General features: G+C 33.3%; 1 non-coding gene across 1 annotated transcript; it reads right to left on the reverse strand.

The window, feature by feature from the left end:
• Nucleotides 1–2,666: 2,666 nt before the first annotated feature.
• Nucleotides 2,667–2,771, reverse strand: LOC121231155 (small nucleolar RNA R71). Its single transcript, XR_005929222.1, has one exon. It is a non-coding gene; the product is annotated as a small nucleolar RNA R71 (small nucleolar RNA).
• Nucleotides 2,772–16,807: the final 14,036 nt, after the last annotated feature.

Consider the following 16,807-nt stretch of genomic DNA (forward strand, 5'->3'; position numbering starts at 1 on the left):
TTTGTGATCCCGAAACCACTTTTCGACTAGGGCCAAATTAGGGCTGTCACAAGTAAAGACAGCTTACCTTATACCACTCCATATCATAGAGTTTCAAAACCCAAAGGAAATAAAAAAGAACTCACTAGATCCTTCAGGATAAGATCTACTCTGTTGATCCTTGGAAACATAAAAATATATAGACTTTTTTTATGCCCTTTTTAACTTAAATTCATGCAGTTTCATAGTAATTCTTGTTGAAAAGTATAATATAATTATAAAATACTTACACTGTACCTAAATTATTAATATATTTAATTTTAATTAATTTTATAACAAAATTTTAATAAATTTTGATTTATTTTCGACAGATTTGAACAAAGGATAAAGATTGGCTCAACAAACACTGCTAAAAGCTCAAATCGTGAAGTGATTTCTGAAGCGTTGAGGAAAATTAATTTTTTAGCCTAGGACGGTACAAATTATGAATATTAATACATAATATAATTAATTTTAATTTTAATCCAATTTATTTTGGGTTAAATAATTATTATTGATTATGTTATGGAAAGGAGGCCTAATTGTGCTAATACGAAAGAATGATCCAAATGAGCAATTGGGCTGCCCAAACCCATCCAAAATGGTGACCCAATAAGCTCAAATTAGCTGACTTATTGACTTGCAAATCAGCCCTTGAAGTCTCCTTGAAATCACATTCAAACCCTTCCACTTATTATGCTTTTGTAGATTTTCCCCTAGCCAAGTATAGCAAGTTTGAATCATCAACAAATGCATGAGTGGTGGTCGGCCATGAGGGAGTTAGTGGCTGATATTTCTTTGCTCAAATTAGCAGCCAATCTCACCTATAAATACACCCTTTGCTACTCATTTAATCATTCTACTCAACTCAAGTCATTCACTACATATTCTTTCTTCACTCACCTTTCTCCGTTTGTTTTCCATTTTCTTCCTTGTCCCTTTCTTTGTCAATTTCTCCTCTCGAGAAAGAGTTTTGCTCTGACTTGGAGTAGCAACACTCAAGTGTTCGTAGAGGCCTCGAATTGATAGAACGAGCAAAGAAGAAGAGAAGCACACTAGTGACCTCAAAGAGACATTGAATTTGTTTCTAGTTCCTTACTCTTTTATTTTCTTGATTCGATTATGATAAATATTCACTGTTTTGTTACTCTTGATTTAATTAAAATGGCTTAAATTTAATTAGTGTTAGATTGATTGCGTTCTATTGTTTAATTTATTAAAAAACATGTTTGTTTTGTTATATGTCTTGCTGATTTTTTTAATTATATAAAATCATGTTTATGTTATACTTGCATTTAAATTGTAAAGTAACAATTGAATTAATTACTTAAGCGAATTAAAATTAGAAACGACATTAAACAAGACATTAGCCTTGCACAACTTGCAAGATTTTGTGATTAAATTGTTTCAATATAGAGATATATTGTTACCTCATTTAATCTTTTACTTGCTTATGAAAATTGAATTAATTGTTTGAATTGACATAGAGGTATGTACAAGAGAATATTTTAATTTCGTAAGTATGTATGTGGATTAACACATTTGCTTATTAAAATTTGTTTAATCAGTTGAATTGACATAGAGATATAGTCAAGAGATAAATGGATTTTGGTAGGTAAGTATGTTCATAAGTTAGCAAATTGCCGAGTTGCCGAGAATTGAATTGGTAAGAACATGAACTTGATTCTTATAATGTTAAGTTAAAGAATGCAATTGATCTAGCACATTTATGTCATATTGATTAAAACCTGTTTAAATCGTGCATTGGAAATTGTTATCTTTATTTTACTTAGTTTAAGCTTTAATCTTAATTAACCCCCTTTTCAAATTATCAAAATTTCACCACCAACTTGTTAAAGTATTTATTTCATAAATATTTATTTGCAAAGTCCCTATGGGTATGATAACTCGACATTTATTTTTCACTTTATTAATTGTTATGATTGTGTACACTTGCACAATTCCGTCATTCCAAGTTTTTGGCACCATTGCCAGGAACTTTTTAAAAAGTCATTATTTGTGAAATTGTTAATTTTGCATTTTGGTTTATTTTTCTCTTCAATTTGAACATAATTAATTTTCTGTTATTGTTTCAAGTGTTTATGAGTATCGATCGAATTATTGACTTACTCCCTGTAGATTCTGAGATTGAAAGAAGTTTTCAACAACGAAGAAGACAAACATCTCAGAGAGGGACCGAAGTGATGAACTTCAAAAACCAGAATCAAGGAAACAGAACAAATCAAGTTCAAAATCCTATCCTTATTGCTTATGATAGGGATAGAGCTCTAAGACAATATGTCATGCCAGTTTTCATGAGCTTAATCCGGGTATTAGGAGACCCGAAATCGAGGCTCAACAATTTGAATTGAAGCTGGTTATGTTCCAAATGCTTCAGACAGTAGGCCAATTCAGTGGAATGCGTACCAAAGATCCTCACCTTCACTTAAGACTATTTGTGGAGATGAGTGATTCTTTCAAGCTAGCCGAAGTACCCAAAGATGCACTACGATTAAAATTGTTCCCATATTCGTTAAGCGACAGAGCTCAAGCCTGTTTGAACTCATTGCCGCCAAATTCTATTACTACATGGCAAGAGTTAGCAGAAAGATTCCTTATGAAGTATTTCCAGCCTAGTAAGAATGCTAAGTTACGGAATGAAATTACTACCTTCTAAAAAATGGATGAAGAGTCCTAATATAAGGCATAGAAAGGTACAAAGAATTACTATGGAAGTGCCCTCATCATGGAATCTCACGTTGCATCCAACTTGAGACATTCTATAATGGTTTCAATGCTCACACGAGAATGGCAGTAGACACTTCTGCTAATGATGCTCTCCATTTCAAGTCTTATAATGACGCTTATGAAATCATTGAGAGAATTTCCAACAATAATGATCAATGGCCAACCAATAGAGTAGTGTTAGGAAGACGAGTTGCAAGAATAAATGAAGTGGATGCACTCACTTCTCTTGTAGCTCAAGTATCTTCGATTTCCTCAATGTTTAAAATTTTTACCAGTAATGGGTTTAACAATTTTGCAGCAAAGCCATCGAATCAGTACAAAAATGTAGCATGTGTTTATTGTGGGGAAGGACACTTGTTCGAAGAATGTCCATCAAACCCAGAATCCATATATTACATAGGTAGCCAAAACCAGAATCGAGGAAGACAATAATTGCAACCAATTTCTATAACCCATCCTAGAGAAACCACCTTAAGTTTTCTTGGATTAAGCAAGGAGCTGGGCGTAGTAACACTTATGTACAACCAAGAGTGAGCTAATCATCTGTATTTACCCAACAAATTCAGAAACAGCCTCAACTTGAACCATCCAATGGCTTGGAAAACCTGTTAAAGGCATACATAGCAAAAAATGATGTCTTAATCCAAAGCCAAGCAGCCACATTAAAAAACCTTGAAAACCAAGTGGGTTAACTTGCCACTGAACTCAAAAACTGTCCACAAGGTGCTTTGCCTACTGATATGGAGAATTCGAGAAATCCTGGGAAAGAGCATTGTAAAGCATTAACATTGAGGAGCAAAACGACATTAGATGTAACGCCCCCTACCCATGTCCAACACCGGGACAGGATACGAGGCATTACCAAACTTAAACACAAAAAATCATCCAAACTGGGCCATAAAATTTCATTCAATTTTAAAACTTTTTAATTTCTATCTTAAAGTCTCTTATTTGGGCCTACGAGGCCTTAAGCGTGCTATGAAAGTAATCAGGGACTAAATCAGGAACTTTGGAAGGTTTGGGAAAATTTATAAAATTTTTCCATGAAGCGGAGCCACACGCCCGTGTGTCTTCAACACGCCTATGTCCTCAGGCCATGTAACTCTCTGACTATGACGTCATCACACAAAATGAACCACACGGCCAAGCCACATGCTTGTGTGCTAGGTCGTGCCCTCCACACGGCTGAGACACATGGCCATGTCTCTGCTTGTGTGACTAACACTTAGCTATTTTCCAAGCCTTTATGTTACCCTTAATTTCCATAATTCATTACATATATTAAGGACACATATCATGGCATCAATTTAATGATTTAACCTCCTTCATTAAGATCTATTCTTAACATTAACATGTCATTATTCACGTATTTCGCATACTCGTGCAATATTAAGTCTAGATGTAAACATCCATGACCTTTAATCTTACTATTGTACCACCTTTACTAATAATCTAGAATTATTCACTTATCACTTGTGTCATTAGACCTTGAGCATTCAAGTTCTATCAACATCATCTTTCCCTTTTTTTTTGTATCATGCATTTTCTCGTAGCAATGAACGGTTCGATTGGCCATGAAGCATTCATCATACACACATGTTATACACCAACATGCATTTTCAACAAGCATATCCATATCACAAATATTAAGACTTAACATGGATAATCAGGCTTACAAGCCATAATCAATATAAGCCACATCTCATGGCTATATACAACGAACCATTATAAGCCAATATATTTGGCTACTCATAACAACATCTATAATAAAACTAAGTCCCTATACATGCCACTCACTTGGAATCGCTAGCATATTGTATTAGTATTCCAAAGATGATGTGTCGATAGTGTGATGCTAGCTCCGATGATCTCCAACCCCGAGCTGACCTGAAAACACTAGGAAATGAAAAGGAGGGAGTACGTTTTACGCTTAGTGAGCTCGCATGAAAAATAATAAGCAATGTGATAACATGCTATTTTTAAATTCTTTCTATTTATTCAAAGTCCAGTCAAGCTATTTTCTTGAGTCACAATCACTAAATTATTTGTATCAGGAGCTACGGGACTCCAAATTGAGAAATGTTAATTTTTCCTAAAACTAGACTTACATATCTTATTACCATAAAATTTTCAGAATTTTTGGTCTAGCCAATAAGTACATTTTATTCTTTAAAGTTACCATTATTTCGCTGTCTGGCAATTCCGACCTCTCTTCACTATGAATTAATTATATTATAGTACAGGACTCGGATGATGCTTCCATCTATTTCCCTAGAAAATAAACTCATTAAGGATTTTAAGCATATAAATTATAACCCATAATAATCTTAGAGTTCATGATCACTCTAACCCTGTTTCTCAAAAATTCAAATATCTCGTCATATGATATTCCTGTGCGTACACCGTTTCCTTTATCTAAAACTAGACTTGATAAGCTTTAATTTCATATTTTACTCAGCCTTTAACTCAATTTCCACTATTTTCGGTGGATTTTCAAAGTCAAACTGCTGCTATTGTACTAATCTATCTTAGTGCAACATAATGATAACCATCACAAATTTGTCATAGAAATTATTCTTATAAATATCACTCATTCACTCTTATCACAAATCCATTTCATTTCACATGGCAACACATGCTCATGGGTTTTGAGTACCTGTGCTATCTCTTAGCACAACCACTCATCCAAACATGACAATCATATACATCATACTAGTATCATCTAAGCATTAATGAGTTTATCATTTCAAGTATTTCCCTTCCATTTCTCATATTAATTCCCATTGAATTCCTCGAAATCTCGATGGATATCACATTTATTATCAAGTCATGCAAGTGATCATTTCACGTACGAACTCTCATGAACCTCACTCATTATGATGGAATTACCAGTCCAGGCTAAATCCCTAACAATGACATATACTCTCATAAGCTCGGATCTGAATTACCAGTCCAGGCTAAATTCAGTCCTTAATCGGATTACCCGTCCAGGCTAAATCCTTAATGCACCCATATTCTTTGAGAGGCTCGATCACTTAAGGAACACTTGTCCTGGCTAGATCCTTTCTATATTGAGATCAAGGGATTACCCGTCCGGGCTAAATCCTTTTTTGCAACACATACAGGATCTCATGTCATGTAAATAATGATTTATCCATCGGATATCCCTTTTTATTCAACCGAGATTTTCTCTTTTCATCAAGTATATCAATATGCATAGATGATCATGCAATATACATTCAATTCAACACATTTTCATGTTTATTTGGGCATTAGTCCATACAATAAAAATAACATATCACCTAGTTTTCATACAAACTTATTCATTTCATTTAAAATGTCAATTTCCATCAAATGTCCATTAACGTCAAATTCAATACAATCATAGCAAGATATATTTCATGTATAACAATAATAACATGAATAATATGCTTATTAAATCACGCGAACTTACCTCGAATACGGAAACGACAAAATTACCATTTTAATCCAAAACTTGTATTTTCCTGATTTAAGCCCGGATCTCGATTTCCTTAATCTATCATTTCAAATATAGCCTATTCAGGACTCACATTATTCAAATTGACCCAATTGGAAAACTTACATTTTTGCCCCTAAACTTTATCAAAATTACACTTTTTCCCCTAGGCTCGTAAAGTTATTTTTATTCAATTTTCCCATTCTATAGGTCTAGCCAAACCATTTTCATAACTATAGCAAACTAAAATTCTCACCATAACACCCTTTTATACCATTTTTACAACTTTTACAAAACACTCCTTTCGGGCATTTTCATCAAAAATTGCTTAGTAAAAGTCATTTATTTAACATCCAACACTCATTTTCTACCGTTAGACATCAAAATACAAGCATGCCACTCATGGGTAAATTTTTAAACATAAACCCTAGCTCAAAATAATGGTAGAAATGAGTAGATCATGTTACCGGGACTTAAAAAATGTAAAGAACATTAAAAATGGGGCTTGGGATCACTTACAAATGAGCTTGGAAGCTTGAATCAAACCCTAGCCATGGTGTCCATGCTAGTTTTGCCTGGATGGAGAAGATGATAGCCAATTTTGGCTTATTTTCCCTTTTTAATTTTTTTAATTATTAGATTACCAAAATGCCCCTAACTTAAAAATATTTTGTTACACCCATTTCATTTCTATTTTTGTCCAAAAATTTACCAATGGTCTAATTACCATTTAAGGACCTCCAATTTAAAAAATCATAACAATTGGACACTTCTAACATGTGGAACTCAACTTTTTCATTTTTTACAATTTAGTCCTTTTGACTAAATTGAGTGCCCAAACGTCAAAATTTTCGAATGAAATTTTCACAAAATCATTCCGTGAAATCATGACCATAAAAATATAATAAAAATAAATTTTCTTACGTCAGATTTGTGGTCCCAAAACTACTGTTTCGACTAGGCCCTAATTCGGGATGTTACATTAGAGCCTAACCCTATCGAAGTTGAAGAGGAAGCCAGCTGATGCTCAAGATGCAATGGAAGTTCAACCAAGTGTTGAAACTCCAATCTCACCAGAGCCAAAACCTGTGAAAGCTGAAAAGGTAACTTTGAAACCAGTCAATTCTGATAAGCTAACAACTTTGTTAGATACAAAAGTGCCATGAAAGACGAATCAGCCAGTTCAAGTTAAAAATCCTCTACCATCTTACCCTCAAAGACTTCAAAAGCAGAAACAAGAAGTCCAATTCAAGAAACTTTTAGACGTACTCAAGCAACTTCATATCAACATTTCATTGGTAGAAGTACTTGAATAGATGCTGAATTACGTCAAATTTTTGAAGGATATCCTATCCAAGAAACGAGGACTTGGAGAATTTGAGACGATAACCCTGATGAAAGAATGCAATGCATATCTTCAAGATAAACTACACTGAAAATTGAAGGATCCTGGGTGTTTTACCATAACTTGCAGCGTTGGAGCAACGTATTGTGGTAAGGCACTATGCGATTTGGGTGTAAACATTAACTTGATGGCTGTGTCAATATTTAGAAAATTGGGGATAAGTGAAGTTAGGCCAACCACGGTTACACTTAAATTGGCAGATCGATCCTTAACACATCTTGAAGAAAAAATCGAGGATGTATTGGTACGTGTACATAATGTATTTTTACTGTTGACTATGTTATCTTAGAATTTGAAGCAAATAAAAAGGTGTCAATCATCCTAGGAAGGCCTTTCCTAGCAACTGGAAGGACTCTTATTGATGTGCAGAAGGCGAGCTAACAATGTGTGTCTAGAACGATCAAGTAACATTTAATGTTTTTAAATCCATGTGATTTCTTAATGTAGTTGATGATTGTTCTGTAGTATCTGAGTTAGAGGAATTAGTCGTGGAAGAAGAACTCAACTCTTTTAAGGATCCTTCGGAACAAATTTATTTGTCAGACCCTCCAAGTAATGATGATGGCAAGGAATACTTAGCTTTGTTGGAAGCTAACCAGAGGGGATTTAATCCACAACCCTGTTTTGAGCATTCAATTTTAGAGAGAAAAGATTATGTTCAACCGAAAGCATCAATCAAAGAGCCACCTAAATCAGAACTCAAGGTACTTCCTTCACATTTGAAATATAATTATTTAGATGATGCCTCTACTTTGCCTGTGATTGTTTCAGCTTAGCTAACTAATGAACAAGAAGAAAGACTTATTTGAGTATTGAAAAAATTCAATAAGGCTATCGGATAGACCATAGCTGACATTCATGGCATTAGTTCATCCGTGTGCATGCATAATATCATCCTAGAAGATGACAAGAAAATGACGGTTGATGGACAACAAAGACTGAACCCCATTGTGAAGGACATGGTAAAAACAAAAATAATCATGTGGTTATATAAGGGCATAATTTACCCCATCTTTGATAGCTCATGGGTAAGTTTGGTCCAGTGTATGCCAAAGAAAGGTGGTATCATGTAGTAGAGAATGAAAAAAATGAGTTGATACTGACTAGAACAGTTACTAGAAAAGATCACTTTCCTTTGCCGTTCTTGGATCAAATGCTAGATAGACTCGTAAAACGAGACTATTACAGTTTCTTAGATGGGTACTTAGGGTACAATCAGATTACAGTAGCATCGGAGGATCAACACAGAATGACATTCACATGCCCGTATGGTATGTTCACATTTAGACTTATGTCATTTGGTTTATATAATGCACCTGCTATGTTTCAAAGACGTATGATGGCTATTTTTTCTGACATGGTTGAGAAGTACTTGGAAGTTTTTATGGACGATTTTTTAGTGTTCAAAGATACTTACGCTGATTTCTTAGTCAATCTAGCGAAGGTACTAAAGCGGTGTGGAGAAACAAACCTTGTACTCAATTGGGAAAAATGGCATTCCATGGTACGAGAATGTGTTATTTTGGGGCACCGAATAACAAGACAAGGAATCGATGTTGATAAAGCCAAGGGAGATGTCATTGAGAGACTCCCACCTCCAACATCTGTAAAAGGTGTTAGGATCTTTTTTAAACATGCCAGATTCTATCGTAGATTCATCAAAGACTTTTCCAAGATTGCTAAACCCTTGTGCAAATTATTGGAAAAGAAAACAACATTCAACTTTGATGAAGAATGTCTGAAAGCTTTTAATGATCTAAAGAACCAATTAGTTTCGGCACCAATTATCATCACACCGGATTGGAAATTGCCATTTGAGTTAATGTTTGACGCGAGTGACTTCGCGGTAGGAGTTGTGATGGGCCAACAAAGGAACAAATTTTTTCATCCTATCTACTACACAAGTCAGACTTTGATGGGAGCTGATCTAAATTATACGGTAATCGAAAAAGAATTACTTGCTATTGTTTTCACTTTTGACAAGTTTCAATCTTATCTTGAAGGTACTAAAGTGACTATTTATACGGATCATTCGATAATTAAATATTTGCTCGTTAAGAAAAATGCCAATCCGAGATTGATTTGATGGATACTTCTATTTCAAGAATTCGATCTAGAAATTCAATATAGCATATCACTTATCTAGATTGAAGCCGCAAGAGGAAACTTCTACTATTGTACCCATACAAGAAACATTCCCAAACAAACATATACTTAAGGTAAGTCATGTCCATAACACCCGCTAGTTTGCTGATTTCACTAACTATTTAATCTGTGGTTTGATTCCCTTTGATAAGACATATCAAAAAAGGAAAACATTTCTTTACAATGTGAAGTACTATTTCTGGAAAGAGTCATACTTGTTCAAGTAGTGCACAAACCAGATGATAAGGAGATGTGTGGCAGAAGATAAGGTACATGAAACATTATATCAATATCACATAACCCTGAATGGGGAACACTTCAGAGGTTTACATACTGCGGTCAAAGTATTACAAGCTGGATTTTTTTGGCCAAATTTATTTAAAGATGCATACGCCTCTGTAAAAATTTGTGATCGATGCTAGTGGGTTGGAAATGTTACTAACAGAAACGAGATGCCTTGAACAAACATCATTAAAGAAGAATTGTTTGATGTTTGGGGTATTGATTTCCTTGGTCCATTCCCTCTTTCTTTTGGTAACAAGTACATATTGATAGAAGTAGACTACGTATCTAAGTGGGTTGAGGCTAAGGTGTATCGGAAAATGATGCAAAGGTAGTGATGAAGTTCTTGTAGAAACATGTGTTCGCAAGGTTGGGAACTCCTAGGGCTATCATCAGTGATGAGGGATGCCATTTTGTGAAAAAATGGTTGAAATGGTTACTCGATAGACATGGAATGAAACACTAGGTTGTCACAGCTTTCCATTCGTAGACAAATGGGCAAGCTGAACTGGTAAACAAAGAGATAAAGGGTATACTTGAGAAGGTAGTTTGTCCAAACAATCGAGATTGGTCCAAAAGACTGGATGATGCTTTATGGGCCTACAAGATAACATACAAAACACCTTTAGGGATGTCCCCCTATAGGTTGGTATTTGGGAAAGCCTATCATTTACCGTTGGAGTTAGAACATAAAGCTTATTGGGCTCTTCAACGACTAACTTAAATCTCAAGCTTGCTAAAGAGAAACAAATGCTGAAATCACATTGGAGTCTGAGAATTTGATAATGCCAAGTTATGCAAGTTAGAATTTCGAACATTCTCATATGATAATGCCAAGTTATGCAAAGAGAGATTAAAAAGATCGCATGACAAGCACATTCGAGTCTGAGAATTTGAAGCAGGTCAACAAGTCTTGTTATTTAATTCCGGGTTAAGGTTCTTTCCAGGTAAGTTTAAATCACGTCGGTCTGATCCATTCACCATTCACCAAGTTTTTCCATATGGAGTTGTTGAACACCATAGTTCGAGAGGTAATCTTTGAGTCAATGCTCAGCGTTTGAAATAATATTGGGGGATAAAATTGAGCAGGATAAATCATCGTTCATTTTAACAAATATTTAATTTTTCCTGTTTTCATTAAATAAATGACTTAGGCTATACTTTCTAGATTAGGATGTTGAAATAAATATGTCTAGGAGATTGGAACTTAAGCGAGACCGCTTATGACCCCTCCAATCTTTCCTAGGAATTGATTTTAACATGATCTTTTGAAAAATTATTCCCTAAATGGCAATATAATTTTTTAGGTTTTCAAATAAAAAGGGTTAATTTTTATCCAAGTTTTAATTGCAGCTCAATTTTCAAATTTTCTTTAAATCTAGGTACTTAATTGAATTATTTGAAAATTTTGGTTGTTCTTTTGTAAATATTGAAATTAGCTATCTCTTTTTGTAAATATTTTTAAAATAGCTAAAATAAATGTTTAATTTTAACTTTTAATAAATAAGGATGATAATAACTAATATATAATTATATTTATTATAATGTATATAAATTATTATCAACTTTGTATAGAATTAGAATTAGTTTAAAACTTATCATATATTAATATATTAATATATATATTAGAATCAGTTTAAAATTAAAAATTTTATTTTAATAAATAAAGTAATAGAAATTAATATATTAATATACATTGTATTATTTATTAATTGTTATTAATTCTAATTGAACTCCTTCCATCTATCACTTTAAATACCACCTCCTTCATCCATCATTCACATAACTCACCGTTCATTAAACCAAATTTCCGATACACCCTTCCCACTGTTGGCCTCAGCATCCAAACCCACCTAGTGTCGCAACTCCTAACCACCACCAACAACACTGTCCAGTAGCAGACCACATTGCCTTTGCCAAGCGCACACCTGCCCAGCAACTCCCGCATCAACTCTCGCATGCTACACTAAAACCACAACATGTTTCTGCTCTAGCCGACACACAAAGCTCTAGCCCCACACGTCACTGCTGGCACACGCTTGCCTCCATCGTACCACACCGATGTTGTTTGTTGTCTCAACCAACGCACCTACTCACGCCAGCCCCACACGCTATTGTTGTTCCTTACCTCTATCCCCTGCACCCTTGTCACCTTGGCACCACAATTACCATTACAATTAGCCATCATCACGAGATCACCCTCTAACCAACCCTCAGTCTAAATATTTTGCTCCATATTATTTTGAATTTTAAATATTATACAAAGGTGGTAAGAAAAATTTTCTCCTAAATTTTAATTTAACTTAATTATTTACCCTTTCAATTTTATGAATTGATAAATTTTTATGTTAATTAAAAGTTTGAGAAAATATTTGTTCCATCTTATTTTCAGGTTAAATTATGCCTCGCAAAAGAACTCATGCCTCTGTCCAAGTTGAAGAATCACAAAACAAATTTCATTGTGAAGAAGCCAAAGCAAGATACGATAGTGTTTTGATGAATCAACAAATGCTCCTGGAAAAAGGCTTTACATTGAAAGAGAGCAACTATACCGATTTCATAGCACGCATTCAAAAAATTGCTAAAGCCCTCAATTGGGAGTTGTTTTGTGAGAAAAGACCTAGTGCAGATAAAGAGCTAGTTTGTGAATTTTATTCGAATTTGACCTCAAGCAAATTAATGAAAGTTTCTATCTGAGGAATCAAGGTACTAGTAAGCTCAAACACTATTAATGAATTCTCTGACGACGAATATTATTCTTTGATAACAAATATTGAGGCTGAAAAATTGCAAGAAATTCTTGAGGAACTTGTAGTTTCGGGTTCTAAGTGGATTGTGTCAAAGCATGGATCTCACACTTGTCGTAGAGAATATTTGACACCATTAGCGAATGTATGGTTCTATTTCATTCAATTTAGCCTTATGCCTATTTCACAGTGGAAATCAATTTCATTAGAGCAAATGGTCTTGTTATACTCAATTTTAACGGCAAAGACCATTAATGTAGGAAAAATCATTCTGAGAGAAATTCGAAATTGTGTCGCTAGATGTTATAGCCCAACATACTTTCCCTTTAAGATAACAATTTTGTGTTTGAAAGCTAAAATTCTTACAAATGTAAAGAAGACAGGTTATAGCTAAGGCATAATCATAGATTGGGACCTCTACGAATAGCTGGAGATTCTGTTCTGTAGCAACGAGTTAAATTGAACGAGGATTTCGAAGAAGAAGAAAAAGATCCCATAGAGATCGAACTAATGCAGTTAGCTGAAATCCCTGATAAGGCAGAACCAATTGAAACAATAATGGTAGCAACAAGCATACTGGAGATATTCAAAAATACGGGATGACTGAATGAGAAGTGCTTTTACGAAAATATTTCATGACTCCTTTTTTTTGTGCCTAAGTTTCTAGATTTCATATTTGAACCATGAAGTCGAATATCGAAGAGGGAACGAAGCAATTCATGAAAAAAAAAAGACGATAGAGCAAAAGATTAGTCGGATTCTGAAGGATCTATTAATAAATAAAAAGAGGGGTTTTTTTACTTTATATTATTTTCTTTCCTAGGATATTTAATGTTTTTAGGATTAGGCTCTATTAGGATTTTTTATATTTCTTTCATAATAAAATAAGAGGTGGAAATCATAAATAAAAATGAACAAGTTGCAAAATAAGAAGTGTGACAATAGATATATACATGTCTAGGATTGGATCTAGAAAGAACTTGGTACTTAAGCAGTCAAATTGACTTACCTCTTTTTTTCTACAATCCTACCTGGTGTATAGTATCTATTCACTTCTAAAAATGAGGACATTGTTCATCTTAAGTAAGGGGACTAAAAAATTGAAATTATTTCCTCTCAGAATAAATTTTTCTTTTAATTATGGTTAGGTTATATTTTGTTCACAAATTTGAAATTTTGTTAAGTATGTTAAACTTCAGTATGAATAAAGTTCTATTATCTCAATAATTGTTATGTTAGATGAATTATGACATAAATGTACTCTTAATAAAGTATGTAAATCATACCATAAAATTTTTAGTTCCTTAAGAAAGCTAGGCATGCATGAAAGTTTAAGTCTCTAGAATTGACTTAGTAATTTCTTGAGACAAAATCCTAGAAAGCATGAAATTTTGAAAATGACTTAGGCAAACTTTTGTTTGGACCATTTGAGCCTACCTAGCCAACCTTAACGAATTTTTGTCCTTTGAAACCCCACTTTGAGACTATATGGCCTAATATTATTTGAACCTTAGCAATATTTAGCCATCACTTCTCTCATAATTATCTTTAAATTATTCCAAACACTAGACTTAGTCTATTCAGAATATTCTTCAAAAATAAGTTTGGGGGAGTTGAAAAGAAATATCAAATGCTCAAAAAGAAAAAGAAAAAGATAGAGCATATGTACTCGAAAGAAATAGATGTACAAAAGAGCATGTAAAAGCTAAATAAGTTGGTGTATTGAAGGTAACTATTCCGAAGGTCCAATGCAAGTTGAGTCTAGGATCTTTAGCCTAAATTTATCTATCTTTTACTACCCCTAGCCTAGCCTAGCTACAACCTATTTAAAAGACCTATTTATTCAAGTTTCTGTGCTACCTACATTAGTGGAGAGAAATTGCTATGTTCAATATATGAATGCATAAATTAAACTTAATGATTGCAACTTAATCTTAAACAATGGAATAAAAACAAATTGCTAGGGATTTAATATGTCTTTATTAAGAAAGAATTTAGTCTATTTTTTCTATCATAATAATAATTGAGATTAATTTGAACGATATGTATACTTAAGTGACATAAATCTCAAAATTTTTGTTCTTGAGCATAAGTATACTAACTTCATAATTATGGGAAGAATGTTCTCTGAAGGAATTACTCAAAGGTGTTTCCAAGAAGTTCTTTTCAATTTGTGCATTACTCAAGATGAGCAATGAATTAAGTTTGGGGGTATGGAAACACAAAAATATATAGACTTTTTCATGTCCTTTTTAACTCAAATTCATGCAGCTTCATAGTAATTCTTGTTGAAAAATATAATATAATTATAAAATAATAAAATTTTACCTAAATTATTAACATATTGAATTTTATTTAATTTTCTAACAACATTTTCATAAATTTAGATTTATTTTCGACAGATTTTCACAGAGGGTACAGATTGGCTCGAAAGACATTGCTAGAAGCTCAAACCGTCAAGCGAGTTCTGAAGCATTAAGTTGAATTAATTTTCTAGCCTAATACGATACAAATTATGAATATTAATACATAATATAATTAATTTTAATTTTAAACCAATTTATTCTGGGTTAAATAATTATTATTGATTATATTATGGAAATGAGGCCCACTTGTGCTAATATGAACGACTGGTCCAAACGAGCAATCGGGCTACCCAAACCCTCCAAAATGCTGCTCAAATTAGTTGATTTATTGACTTGTAAATCAGCCCTTGAAGTCTCCTTGAAATCACATTCAAACCCCTCCACTTATTATGCTTCTGTAGATTTTCCCCTAGCCAAATGTAGCAAGTTTAAATCATTACCAAATGCATGAGTGGTGGCTAGCCATGGGGGGATTTAATGGCTTATTCTTTGCTAAAATTAGCAGCCAATCTCATCAATAAATACCCCCCTTTGCTACTCATTTCATCATTCAACTCAACTCAATTCATTCACAACACATTCTCTCTCCACTCACCTTTCTCCCTTTGTTTTCCATTTTCTTCCTTGTCCCTTCCTTTGTCAATTTCTCCTCATGAGAAAGAGTTTTCTTCTGAATTGGAGTAGCAGCACTCAAGTTTTCGTAGAGGCCTTGAATTGACAGAACGAGTAGAGAAGAAGAGAACTTCAGAAAGACACTGAATTTGTTTCTAGTTCCCTACTCTTTTATTTTCTTGATTCTATTATGATGAATATTCATTGTTCTATTACTCTTGATTTAATTAAAATGGCTTAAATTTAACTCATAGATTGATTGTGTTCTATTGCTTAATTTTTAAAAAATCATATTTGTGTTGTTATAGGCCTTGCTGATTTGTTCAATTAAATAAAATCATGTTTATGTTATGCTTGCATTTAAATTGTAAAGTAACAATTGAACTAATTATTTAAGTGGATTGCAATTGTAGTTAATGGACATAATATTTAATTGGTACATGTTTAATCTTCTAAGGTAGCTGAAGGTTAAATTAGCGATGATATTAAACAATAAATTAGCCTTGAAAAACTTGCAGGATTTTGTGATTAAATTGTTTCAATAGAGAGATATATTGTTACCTCACTTAATCTTTTACTTGCTTATGAAAATTGAATTAATTGTTTGAATTGACATAGGGATATGTAAAATATATTATTTTAATTTCGTAAGTATGTATGTGCATTAACACATTTGCTTATTAAAATTTGTTTAATTGGTTAAATTGACATAGAGATATAGTCAAGAGATAAATGGATTTTGGTAAGTGAGTATGTTCATAGGTTAGCAAATTGTCGAGTTGCCATGAATTAAGTTCGTAACAACATGAACATGGTTCTACTAATGTTAAGTTAAAGAATGCAATTGATCTAGCACATTTATGTCATATTGATTAAAACTTATTTTTGAAATCGTGCATTGGAAATTGTTATCTTTATTTTACTTAGTTTAATTTTTAATCTTAATTAAACCCCTTTTCAAATTATCAAAATTTCACCACCAACTTGTTAAATTATTTATTTTATA

This window comes from Gossypium hirsutum, chromosome A06 (genome assembly GCF_007990345.1).
Source record: "Gossypium hirsutum isolate 1008001.06 chromosome A06, Gossypium_hirsutum_v2.1, whole genome shotgun sequence".
Lineage (NCBI taxonomy): Eukaryota > Viridiplantae > Streptophyta > Magnoliopsida > Malvales > Malvaceae > Gossypium > Gossypium hirsutum.